Source organism: Pinus tabuliformis, chromosome 2_1, assembly GCF_031772625.1.
Source record: "Pinus tabuliformis cultivar Carrire ecotype Pingquan chromosome 2_1, CPIR1, whole genome shotgun sequence".
In the NCBI taxonomy this organism is placed as follows: Eukaryota; Viridiplantae; Streptophyta; class Pinopsida; order Pinales; family Pinaceae; genus Pinus; species Pinus tabuliformis.
Window position 1 is genome coordinate 110,847,616 of NC_142299.1, and position 14,287 is coordinate 110,861,902.

Consider the following 14,287-nt stretch of genomic DNA (forward strand, 5'->3'; position numbering starts at 1 on the left):
ACATAACTCTTCCTTTCAGAATCCAATCTTGATCAGACTTGTAGGTTTAGAAATAAAGTGCATAGGGCTACTATAGGACATAATTTCAGAACTTGGAGATCTAAAATTACAGAGTTACAATCATTTCAAGATTGATCTCCTAAAATCAAGAAAAGGTGATATGAGGAATTTTGATGGCAAGCATCCAGTAAATTGGATACTACATATGGAGCAATATTTTGATCTGCATGAGGTCAACTATTACAAAAGATATGTATTGCATCTTCATATTTAGAACCAGATCAATTTTTATGGTATAAAGGGCTTTGTTCTCGTAAACCACTTGTTACGTGCTCAATTTTTCACGAAGGAAATGATAGCACATTATGAGGATACAAAGATAAATACCTTCTTTAGCCAATTGTTAAATCTCAAACAAAAGTGCTCAATGGCAGAGCACATTGAGGACTTTCAAAAATTGAATATAAGGGAAAATGATATTCCAGAGAAGTAGAGGATTGATGTCTCCATAGAGACTTTAAAGGATAACATTCAACATGAGGTTCATCTTTGGGTACTTGATTCATTGGAGAAGACATTCAGGCTGGCAAGAAAAGTGGAAAGCAAAATTATGGCAACAAGGAAGTCTACCCCTCACAACTATAAATATGGAAGTGTTATTTCTCCTAGACTTCCACAACCTACAAGGTTGACACCACAACAATTGGAAGAAAAAAGAGCAAAAGGGCTTTGTTATAATTGTGATAACAAATAAATTAAATGTCATAAGTGTGCTGAGAAGAAGTTATTTTACATAGATTGTGAAGAGGAGGAAAAAAAGGATCAAGAAAAATCAAAAGAAGAGGATATACACTAGGAACCAACCCCAGAGAAAGGAGAAATGAATCCGGCCATATCTTGTAAAGAATTGGTAAGATTTACCACTCCTCAAACTCTCATGATAGAAGGACATATCAAGAAGGTTCAAGAAGCGAAAGATCACATCAAAAAAGAAGAAATGCATCCAACCATATCTTGTATTGAATTGTCAAAAATTACCACTTCTCAAACTATCAAGATAGAAGGACATATCAAGAAGAAAAATGTTCAAGAAGTGAAACGTCACATCGAGCATCAAGAAATGAATCCGACCATATCTTGTAATGCATTAGAAGAAATTACGACTCCTGAAACTCTCAAGGTAGGACATATCAAGAAGAAAAACATTCAAGCAGTGAAATATCACATTGAGCATCAACAACAAGTTCTCCAACTTTTAAAGGATAACACCACTTTGGCACAGAACCGAATGAAACAACAATCAGGTCAACATCACAGTGAAAGAAGTTTTGATTTAGGCGTTTGGGTATTTTTACGGCTACATCTCAAGCAAGATATTTATGAGAAGGAAATGTTTGTAATAGTACATGCACCTAAGAAATTGTGACCTTACCTAATGGGAAGAAACTTCTAGGTAAAAAAATATCATGATAGTCTTAAATATTTTTTAGAACAAAGATTATCTTTAGAAGAACAGAAAAAATGGGTCACAAATATGTTGGCTTATGACTTTGAAATCATCTAGATAAAAGGGAAGCAAAATGGTTTTGTAGATGCACTCTCAAGAAAGGATGAGGATGTGGAAGAATTATTTTATGTTATTTCTATTATCCAAACAGATTAGATAAATGAAGCAAGGGATGAATGGAAGAAGGACAAAGAAGTGTGGCCACTCATTCAAAAGTCGCAGAAGATCCCAGTTCAAACAATATTGCCAGAACTTGATGAGGAAGGAAAAATCATATTGGAACCTAGAGCAGTCACAGAAACAAGAACCCAATAGCTATGAAATTGATCAATTACAAAGTATCTCATCAAGTGGAAGAACTTATCCACTAAAGATTCCACAAGGGAGGACAAGAATTTTATACAGAAGCATCAAGAACTACTCAAGCGTTGAGGACAATAGCTTTGAAGGAGAGGGGCATGTTAGGTCCCTATACTACTAGTGTAACCCCTTATTTTTATTATTACAACCCCTTTATTATATTGTTGTTCTCATGTACTCCCCATATTTTTATTATTGTGCCCCATAGAAGCCCACTATTATTACTATTGTGCCTTACATTATTATTTTTATGTCATCTCTGATTATATTATGACCCCTTAGACTCCTATATATAGAAAGGAGGTCTTGTCATTTGTAACATCCAAGAATTTTCATTTGTGTAATGTAAAGGATGTTTCCCCCTCGAAGAGGCTGAATTCTAAGGCGTTTATCTCTCTTTTCTATATTTTTGTGCACTGGTTTCACAACATCCTTTTGGGTTGATGAATGCAGGTGCAACATTTCAAAGGGAAATGGACATTTCATTTGTGGGAGATAAGTTTTTAGTGATATACTTAGATGACATCACTGTTTTCTCTAAGTCCGATGAGGAGGATCCATACCATCTTAAAAATACTTTTGAGAAATATAGAAGATTTAGGCTGTCCTTGAATCCTAAGAAGTCTATTTTTTCTCTAGAAGAGGGCAAACTGCTGGGGCACATTGTTTCTAGAGATGGAGTGAAGATAGATCCAGCAAGGGTGCAAGTTGTGTAGAAAATACCCCTGCCCAGGAGTAAGAAAGACATTCAAAAATTTCTAGGAAGAATAAACCTTTTAAGGAGATTTGTGTCCAATTATGCTGAAATTGTAAAATAAATTACTGATATGTTGAAGAAGGAAAATGAAATGCATTGGACCAAGGAAGCCAGACAGTCATTCTCCAGGATTAAAGAAGCATTACAAGAATCTCTAGTGTTAATTAGCCCTGATTATCAAAAGTCTTTTCAAGTTTTTTCATTTGCATCACCTAATTCAATAGTTGTTTTGTTACAGAAAAATGATGAAGAAAAGGAGCAACCAGTCGCTTTCTTTAGCAAGATTTCCAAAGATGTTGAACTAAAGTACAATATTCTCGAAAAACAGTATATGCTTTGGTAAAAGCCCTGAAGGCCTTCAGGACTTTTGTGTTGTAGTCACAGATCATTTCTTATGTGCCAAATATTGCAGTAAAGGATGTTTTAGTCTAGAGTCATGTGGAAGGCAAAACAGGGAAATGGATAGCCAAGATTCAAGAGTATGACCTAGACATAAATGCCATAAAGCTAGTGAGAGGGTAGGGATTAGCAAATATGCCGATAGGGTCAAATTTTTAGGCATTGGGAATCAACTTGCTAACACCTGCAAATGAGGAAATAATTGAAGATGGTGAAGAAAAATCAAATCCAGGTATGAAGATTAGATATAAGTTTTTATGTTCAAAATGGTACAAGCACATAGTCCATTATTTATGTTTTCTTTCTTTTCCTCAATCTTTGGATAGAACAAAATATAGAGCATTAAAGATCAAAGCACATCCATATGTGATTGTTGAGGGAAGATTGTATTGGAAGGATCCTATGGGAATTTTATTGTTATGTTTAACAGAGGATGAATTTACAGAGACTGTTAAAGATTAGCATGAGAAGTCATGTGGTGGATATTATATTTGGAAGGCTATTCCACATAAAATATTCCAGGCAAGGTTTTATTGGCCCACCCTATTTTGTGATACATATAAGTTTTTCAGAAGTTGTCAAAAGTGTCAGTTTTTTGCTGAGAAAAAGAGCCTAGCTCCCTTGCCTTTGATCCTAGTCTTCTTAGAAGAACCATTCAGACAATGGGGACTAGATTTTGTTGGAGAAATTAACCCACCTTCAAGTGCACGACACAAGTGGGTTCTCATAGCTATTGATTATTTCACCAAGTGGGTCTAAGTTATACCTACTAAAAGGGAAAATGACCAGGTGGTGATGAAGTTCTTAGAGGAAAATATTTTCAACAGATTTGGATGCCTTGTCAAAATCATAACAGACAATGCTCAAGTGTTATGTTCAAGTAAGTTTGTTGCTTTTTGTTAGAAGTATAATGTTATTTTATCTCATTCAAAAACTTATCATCCAGAAGGAAATGGATTGGGGGAATCTACTAACAAAACATTGATGAAGATACTTAAGAAAACAATTGCAGAGAATAAAAAGGACTAGGATTCAAAGTTAAAGTTTTCTCTATGGGTTGTTCGAGTGACTACAAGAAGGTCTACAGGCAAATCACCTTTTGCGTTAGTGTATGGAACTCAAGCTCTATTCCTAAGTCAGCTTGTGAAGCCTGCAATTGCAATGATTCAGGGGGAAAAAGAAGAGCCCAATGCTCTAATAAGAAGGATGCATAAGGTAGTGGAGATGAGTAAAAGTAGGGATAATGTAAGAGATAATTTGATTATGTATCAATCAAAGATGAAGGGTATTTTTGACAGAAAGGATAGAGAAATTTATTTTAAGGTTGGATACCTGGTATTAAGGTGGGATACTAAAAGAGAAGATAAGGGCAAACATGGGAAGTTTGGTCCTCTCTGGTATTGCCCATCCATAATTATAGAGGCAAGGGTAAATAATACATTCTTCCTAGAGAATCTTGATGGTGAATCTTTACAACTGTCTGTCAATGGGAAATACCTCAAACATTACTTCCAGTTCTGAAGCACAATCATCCTATCATTGTAGATACCAGAGTGAATTCATTGTACAAATTCCACATAATTTAAATTGGCTAAGAAATCTATGACTCCATGCCCGACATGAAGGCACTGATTTGTGGTTCTTAGTGCTTCTGTGGTGAAAGCACTATCCCCAGGTGGAGCCAGATGTTGTAGCATCCATTGCCATTTTAATTTTATTTTCAGTTTTATCCAAAAAAAATAAAAAAATAAAATATTATGTTATAATGGAAATAAAAGGAAATGCAGAAATTTGAAAGAAATGACTTATTTTATATTATTAATGGCTTTTGAACATGACAAACCTGTGAGAAGATCTGAGCCATTTGCTTCGAAGGAAACAGATCTGATGGTAGTCGCACAATTAACAAGGGCGAGGTTTACTCCAAAATCAGACACAAGTTATAAAATCAAGTTAAAACCTTAGTTGATCACAGTCGCCCGTGTGAAGAATGCAAATCCGATGGTAATCGTGTGGCTAACAAGGACAATGTTTAATTTGGAAAATAGATGCGATGGTTTATAGAATGTGGTTTAATTCGTTGAATTTTGGATCAATCACAGTCGCTCATCAAGAAGGGACGAGATCCAAAGGATATCACGTCAAAAAGTGCTCTAGTTTTATTATAAATTTCAGACCAGTGAAGTCTTTTAACTGCACTTTTGTTTCCTATCAGGTCCGTGGGGAAGGAAAAGTTCTATGGAAAAGGCGGACATTATATGATTATCAACCGGAGTCTAAATTCTTTTCAGTTCCTTGGTATGCCATATTCCACATAAATCAACCAATTCTGTTGTTTTAGCAGAATAACTAGAATTAGAGGCGGATGACCAAAACTCCAAAGTAATGATGATTGGTCCTATTTCTTTATGTTTTCGCCAATCAAAGCACTTCCGATATATATGTGGCCATAAGGGTTTCTTTGTGTTTCCGCCAATCAGAACATTTCTGATACATACATGGGCCCATAGCCTATAGCCACGCACAAAATCTTGTAAAGATGCAGTTTGGTTGTGTTAAAATAGTCTAGTTATTATCAAAACATTTATAGAGAAACTTCATCAGCAGTTAAGCCGCAAATCTGAACAAGGAGTAGCCATCAGATTCTAATTTTTGTTACTTCTTGTTATTTTTTTTCTTGAGAAGAATGAGGTGTCTTTCACCCTCCAATGTAATATTCTGTAATGACTTTTCCCTTAAATAGTTAGGAGATAGTTAGGCAATTTGATAGTTTTGGTGATTACCAACTGTCTCATAATGTATAAAAAGAGGGAACATTATAGAAAAAGGGTTCAAATTTAGAAGAACCGAGAGACTACGCTACTGTATTTTTTATAAATTATTGATTAATAAAAGAATCAGAAGTTTTCCACACATTGTTGGGTATGATTTTGTGACTTCTCTGTGATGTGTCATCATATGTCTTCTTTTCTTTAAGTATAGTAATGAATCTACAAGTCTTTGTTTACTTATGTGAATGAAGTTAAAATTCCTTAAAAGAGTGCTCCTATACTTAAAACCCTTACTTCTACATTTCTTCTAAGTTACAGATAATAGTTTATGTGTAAAACAACATATTGTCTCTCACTTCTCAAAGCATTCTCCACTCATAATTCATATTCAATAATCAAATGACATTTTGAGACTTTCACATCACCTAAGGGTTAAGAACCAGGTATTTCAGGTCATTCACGTGAAGATACATCATACACATAAGTGACAATAATAATAAACATTAATGTCTTAAGCATAATTTCTACATGGCCAAGAAATTGATTTCTTAAGGGACAACATAACCCCTTCCTGTAAATGGCCATGACCTTAAATTTTATTTCATTTAGCAATTTTCGCAACTATTTTTTGACCCTTGTACTATAGTTTCCTTCTTTTGTTTTCCATATTTTCTTAGTTTAGACACTCCTTTTCCTTTACCCTTTCACCTTTTTTGTGCCTTTTATTTTTGTCCTCTAATAATGTTTCTTCCCCAAATAAAATTTCTAGAACGTTACTTTGGTTTGACATCCTAGGGTAGACGTAGCCTCTACACCGATGGCTGAGTTGTGTTTCTTTTTATGTGTGCACTTGATCAGCCCTAAAGTTGTGACGGAGGTAGAGTGTTGAAATATATTTTAGTGAGGAACTCTAGTCATCCATGGTACCTTATCCTTCAACACTTACTCCATGCCATTAACTTTCCTATAAGTTTTGAATGAATCAATTTATCTGGTAGACTCAAGAAGGGGAAAGGAAAATACTTAATGAGCATACATATTTTAGGAAAATAATATTCTCTAAGAAACAAGAAACAACCTTTCTTGCATGTAAAATAAGCGCCAATTAGCACATGAACTAAATCAGATAAGTGTTAAAGGATTGAAAAAGGCTTCATGTGCAAAGAGGAAATGCAATGACTCCGCTAGGGTACTATCCAGGCTCACTGGTATCAGGGAAATGTTTAAAATTTTTAGGTAGTGACTCTATCAGGGTACCACTCAGGCTCACTAGGAGCAGAGCAAAACTAGAGATCTATAAATTCTATACCAAAAACTTTACATCTCATATCATTATCTTGAACCCTATATCAAGTCATCAAGAAGGTCTTTACTCTATGTGGTGACAAGCTAAGTCTCAGTAGTTAGGGACTTTTGATCAATACTATGGGGAAACCAAGAAGCGTCAGTGGGACCCGCAAGCTTGAAACAAAATAAAAGTCTTCTTCATCCCAAGATCAAGTGTAAGCAGAGATACTAAGGTTCTACCAGAAAATCACCAATTGTTGTAGTCATTCCAACAACCCTAGAAAATTATTGACTTTTCAAAATTTTGGAGCCCCTGCACTATGTTCGTATCTATATCTTATTTACAAAACCTCATCAGTTGGCAAAAACCCTTATGATATCATCACAATTCTAACTCTTGCAGACTCAAAGGTTTATTTTTCTGCCCAAGTTGCAAGTCACATCAATTCAGCTCTCATGAGCACAAACCTTGTGACCATGTGACCTACTTCAATTTTGTCCAAGTCAAGTCGCTAATTCGCAAGTAAAAACTTTGCGACCTCTCACCCTCATGCAAAGTTGTGACTTTGCGACCTTGTGTGTGATGAGAACACAAGTTTGCAAGGTCGAAAACACCCTGAAGTAGAAAACTTGTGAGAAAATGACCTTGTGACGTCACGACCTCCTGTGCAAGTTGATAGGTTACAAAAGGCTAAAACATATCCCTATGCGTCCTGGAGACCTTTGTGACCCTCCACATGCGACCTTTTTATAAATAGTATGACCTTGCTAGTCATTTGATCAATTCATTTTGGTTGCTCAAAAGACGAAGAGGCTGGGCGACTTGGAGAAAGCATGTGACCCGACCAACTAAGTGACCCTTCCCCTTCCTAGCTATCATTACTTACTAGAATTTGTCCTATTTCTTTGCCCTAACCTTACATCTTCTTGATCTGGAGATTTTTATCCAAGTTTAATGGCTCATTTTACTAAAAAACTCTTATCCAACTTATTCTTCCTCCCGAACATATTTATGCTCGGTCACTCAGCCCCATATCTTCCCCAACCAAGCTTTCCCACCTCACGGAACAAGTTATCTAGTCCAGTGGGTCCCCAGGGACTCATTTTGAGCCTCATTCCCTTTTCTGAGATGTGATGAGGAACACGTCACATGACTAAAATCTGTGACAGGAAATAATATGTGACCTTGCGACCCATCTTCACTACAACCTTTCAACCTCACGACTGTGAAACCCTTGTGACCTCTCATTAATTATGACTTATGTGGCCTTGTTTATCTTGTGACCTGTGACCCCTACGACTTTGCAACCCTTTAGGTAGAATATTTCCCAGGGACTTGTCAGGAACTTTGAAATTGTGATTTTTGTTTTTCTCCTAGCATTAATTATTCATGTCATTTATCTCATTATGGGGCTATTTATTTGAAATGCCAGGTGATGTTGATCTTGAGTGCATTTGGATCTCCCCTTTCTTTGGTGAGACGATGCCTACGATAGTGAAGTCTTCCCGCAAAATATATGAAAGCAAAATATGGGAAATATACAACGTCCCATTGACCCCTATATATAGGGACACCATGTGCAACCTAAACAAGAGAACCAAGCTCTCCTGTTTAGATATTTATGGAAAATTTTCTAAATAATACATCCCTGAAGACTAGGGGGACTTATAGGTGTATATCAATTTCAAGAGGCCTAGGCTCCACAAAGTGGTCTCGCATCCTCCTATCTTTCCATGTGTTGAGACCGTTGATTGGATTATAAAAAACACAGACACAGATTGATGGGTTGTGATGGATAACATAGGTACAACATTTGCAACTATCTCTTAAGCAGACATTGTTGCTCACTATAGATTTCCAGGAAAAAAGGAATCATTTAACACCTGGTGGCTATCATGTTTTGTAATTCTAACCAAGGAAATTCTGATGGATTGGTGGCAAGACCCATCCAAGTTCTAGGTAAATAATGACGAATTGTATAATACAAAGAATCGAAAAAATGTTTACCAACTTATTGTCACCATGATGAATCAGTTGTACAGTAGTGCTGACATCAAAAATTTCCACGAGACATGGATTCCTATCATGTATGTCATCACCATTAGAGGTTACATTTTTAAACTAGGCCAGTATCTTAGCTTCTGCATTAAGGACTAATATAGTTGCAGCCAAGCATCCTGAGGTGGACCAGCCATCAGAGTTTTACATGGTCTCGTACCTATTGGATGTGGTTTGTACAAGATGCCATTTCGATCATTGGAGCTACAACTAGACCACAATTGCGACGACGCATGTACACTAGCACTATAAGATCTTTTGAAACCCAGGTTACAAGAGTGTACATGGCTCTACCTCTAAAACGTTCATCACCCCATTATACTAGTTTATTTTTGGGTAAGAGTCTCATTGCATGTTAAATAGGGCCATGGAGACTCTCTCTAAAGTGGTAGATTGGTTCCCTATCCAGGGGGAACAATTATTGGGGTCTTTGGCTCATACAAAACCCCTAACACACTTCCTCTATTTTCCATAGATAAATTAGTCACGTAGGAAGTATGTTATCAAATGGCCCAAGACTTCTCAAAGACGCTGAGAAAATGGAAGAAGAAACCCTAAATCCCCTTCCCTCTTACTATCGAGGCTTGCACAGTTCAAAACTTCAAAGAAGTGGAGTCAGACGCTAAGGAGATAGAGGGGTTCCATTTTGTGACTTTGAACCACCACACCTATGACCCCAAAAGAGTTGTAACAACTCACAACAAGAAAGCCAATTTCAGATGGTCCTACCTGCACATCAAGCACACTCACAAAGAAAAAAATAGAAATATGTACAATGAAACCAGGGATCTCAACCAAGTGAACAACAAGAAAAGAGTGACAAGCAAGCCGATAATTCCCAATAAAATGTGAGATTACAAGAAAGGACAAACTCACTTAAGAGAAAGAAAGAGCAACAAAAGGTAGTGGGAAAATGAAAGAAACACAAAGCTGAAGAGACAAAATATTCCCCAAGTGACCAAGATCAAAGTGAAGATGATGAAATATTGGAGTACAAAAATGTGACCTTGAAAAAGCATAAGAAAGAGATCAAGAGAAAAAGAGAATAAGAACTCAGGTGGACACAGAAGCTAGGAGACCAATGTTATAGACATTTTTGTGCCTTGCATCTCCAAGCATGAAATGTCCATAAACCAAGGGCTCCTCAGTCCCTAAAAGTGTTGTTCTAACCCCTAAAGGAACAAGGTCAACAAATTACAGCTTCTCCCAGAAGTTCTCCACCAGAAACTGCTCAGAATAAGTCAAAACAGGATCATTTCAGCTGCTCCACTGGCTAGCTGCGTTGCATAGCACCTAAACACACTAGCTAGGTGCGTTGCAACGCACCTAAATGCACTATGAGGGTGCGTTGAGCGGGAAATGACAAATGGCAGTGCCATTCCGCGAGGTGGAAAGACAATGGAAGCTTCCAGAATCTTCTCCTATGACACTTGCCTCACTGAATTCGACCAAGGATGAGTAAGAGGCTTTCAGTCTCCAAGTGGAAGCAAGAACTGACAGAGAGAAGACGCTAATCAAATCACAAGCTGAATCATCCTCCTTGCATACATCTATATATGGATCCCTCATCCCAGAGATCCGGGGGCTGGAATTTTGTACATTGCAAGGAATTGTTGTTGGTTTTGAGATAAATATCAGAGTATTGGGTGATTTATGCTTTGTTCGAGGTGAAGAGGACTTCTTTGCTAGGAGGTTGATGTTGGGTCAGGAATCATCGGTTGTAACTCCTCCTGGATCTTCTTGTACATCAATAAAAACTATTTGAGTTTTTCCTACATGCTTGTGTATCATTGATGTTTGTTACATTTTTATGGTTAGCTTAAATCTGATCCTAAGATGTTTATGAATATAGATCCATGTATTTGTATAGTTTTCTTCTTCTGTGATCTTATAGGAACTTGGTGAAGCTGGGCAAGTAAGGGAGCAGGTAGTTGGAAGCTATCAAAGGAGGGATTGGATCAAAGGATTAGCGCAAGACACAGGTCGGTTCTTTCTTCCCCATCTATCTTTAATTCATAAAGGAAATACAAAAGTAGTTTTCTCTGTTTGTTTTTAAGGCAACTGTCACACCTTAGTGGGATAGATCAGTTCTAAATAGATACTTTTCCCGGTAACAAAATGGCGACTCCGCAGGGGACGATTGTCTAATTAGTTTGTTTGTGTATATTTTGTTGTTTGTTTCATAAACTTATAAGTAGCATTCGAACTGCATTTGCCATAACAAATGCAAAGTAGACATCTGCTGCTTATTTCCATTCACTGGATCTGTTTATGATTTGAAGAACTGATTCACAAATGATCTAATTGCCCTTTGTGATAGCTCTTAGACCCTCCTTAGATCTACCCCCTGATTGTGCATTACTGATTGCTTTTACTCGGCCGAAAACCAAAGACTAAACTGCAAACCGTGACCCAGAACCTGGACAGATTCTCGTTTCTGGCCCAGCACAGGTACTGTTAAGAGTTCCTGCATTTCAGCGCACTTCCCGAAAGGGCAACCTGTGCTGCAATCCAGTTTCTCTGTGTTACAGGTGCGCTGATCAGACTAGCCCTGTGCAACTGAGGTTCTTGTGCTTCATTGTTTCCAGTTTTGTCTCTGATTTTTGCAGCCTGTGATCAGTATATGTCTGTTTAAAAGCCCCTTTTCCTTGTTGTTATTCCACCTCCTTTGTACAAAAGAACTGTAGATGTTTTTTGTGTGTTTGTTGAGTCGTTTATAGTTTTCCATTGCAAAAGTAGAATAGTCGTACTGTCATCCTTTGATTTAGATCTGTCGCAAGTGTCGATTTCGATCATAGGAGAAAGTTTGATTACTGTCGATAGTCGATTATACTTTTACTATTGCCTTTGGTCTGAATTTGTGCTTTTCTAGTGTCAAAAACGAGTGTTCATTTCAAAATCGTAAAGCGTCGTAATCGTCTTTATCTTTTGATTTCGAAAAGAAGCTTGTTTGTGTTTTTCGCTTGAAAGAAAATTCAGATTTGTACATCAACTTTCTTTTTAGCATCAATATTAAGAAAGTCAAAAACAAATACATGCATGTGCATTTTCATATTGACAGTCTGTTTGGCTTGATTTAGGAAAGTGCATTTACAGTGTGCTCTTTGCTCTTTGTGAAACGATTGTGTCTTTCTTTTCCCCTAGTAGCTAGGATTTTCATTGCAGAAAAGAGATAAAAGTTTGTTTATCATCTTTATATTTCATTTTAGGAATTACATCTACATCTCGTGGTGAACCCAAAAGGAAAACTTCATAAGAAAGATCAACTTAAAATAAATTCAATGAATCTAACAATGCTTTGGAACTTAACGCACAACATTTAGAGGTCTAGGCTAGAGACGTATTCCAGCGTCATAAAGCCTGGTAACTGTTGTTCTCACTGACTGTTGGGTGATTCCTCCACTTTGAGACGATAAGTGCCAGTACGAACTTGTGCTCCCACGTACCGTCGAGTATATTTTGGGAGACCCCTATAGGCTTAAATCCTTTATCCATAGGAAGCCGTGTCTGCTGCCCTATCGATCGAAATGCACTGAACACAGCATTCGGGAAGATTCACTGCCGTAACGTAAAAAGTATTCTGTAGTTTTGCGATTGGTTTGGTACTCCCTCTACCTAGATCTCCAAAGCAGTCCCTTTCGTTCCTTTTCAGACTCCTTAACAGAAAAGGTCCATCTGAGCACTTGTCACTTCAGGCTCATTAAAAATCGAAGGAGACTAGAGTCATCTTTTGTTTTTTCTCGACTCTTAAAAACTGAAAAAACAAGTTGTGTCAAAGCGTCTAAAAATTTATTTTAAACGGAATATTCATTACCCCTTTCCTACGTTGATCTTGGGTTGAGAATATGGAGTCTACCAACCAAGGAATTCCCCTTGGAGGAAATCCTAGTCCCTTATCCTCTTGGGGAGATGTTGGTGCACCCCATATGGCCACATTGTCACTTCCAGGACTGACAATTGGTTTACCTGTATGGCTCTTCTCAACCTCTGTCGTTCAGAACACCACTATTTCTGAACAATCGAATCAACAATTAGACGAGTCCAGAGTTGCCCACCAACCTTCTACTTCTTCTAATCCTCCTTCCTCTTCGCTTGATGGCGCTGGTAAAGCCAAAAGTCAAGTTCCTAAGGAGAAGAAGGAAAAGAAGAAGAAAGAGAAGAATAAGAAGGAGCCAAAGGCGAATGGGGGAAAACGAGTGTCATCTAACGAAAATCCACACATTGCACCGACTAGGCCTAAATCGCCATGTGTCATTTGCGAAGGATACCACTTTCACAGAGATTGTGCTTGCATCCCTCGGATATTAAGGGACTGGTCTCCTAGATTGCACAACCCGGTGTCGTCAACCTCTGATGATCATGTTGAAAGCACACCGTCAACTAGTGAAACTGAAGCCCCGGGACAAAAAGGAAAATATAGATTTCCTTGTAAACTGTGTGAAGGCAATCATGCCGTCCACCGTTGTCCCTTCTTAGACGAAGCTAAAACAGTTTTGGATGATCGTCCGGTTTCACCATTACGACTTCCTCCTGGATATAAAAAACTCCTGCCGAGTCCGTCACTAGTTGAAAATCCGACTGGCCCACTCAGGTGGTCGGCTGAAGCACTTATCATTGAAGATAAACCATCTGGATCCATACCAGATGAAATTCAAAAGGTCAAGGCGGCAGTTGACCCGGTCTTGCCTTCAGAGGTTTCATCTTCAGATGATACAATCACTGAAGAGAACAAAGATGACACCATCCAAATTCTTTTCATAAGCACAGACTCCAACGAACATGGGGGCAATTTACCCGTTCCTTTACCGCACGAAGGAAGTTCTTCAGAGTCATATCTGGCCGTCTATTCAGTCCCACCTCCAAGCAACCTAGTTGTATCCTTCGACTGGAATCAACTAGGCAGACCCCGTCTACCGGCAAGCATACCATTCCGAATTATCGTTCAAATATATAGAATGGTTATGGCTGGTACCATCATAGATGAGGGGGCCTCTGTGAGTATCCTTTCCTCAACTGCTTGGAAAGCGCTTGGTTCACCATCGCTTTTGCCTGAGATGAGAAATCTGATAGGCTTTGATAAAGGAACCAGTCGACCTTTAGGGATCCTTCTCGATGTGCCCATAACATTGAGAGGGAAAATCGTTCGC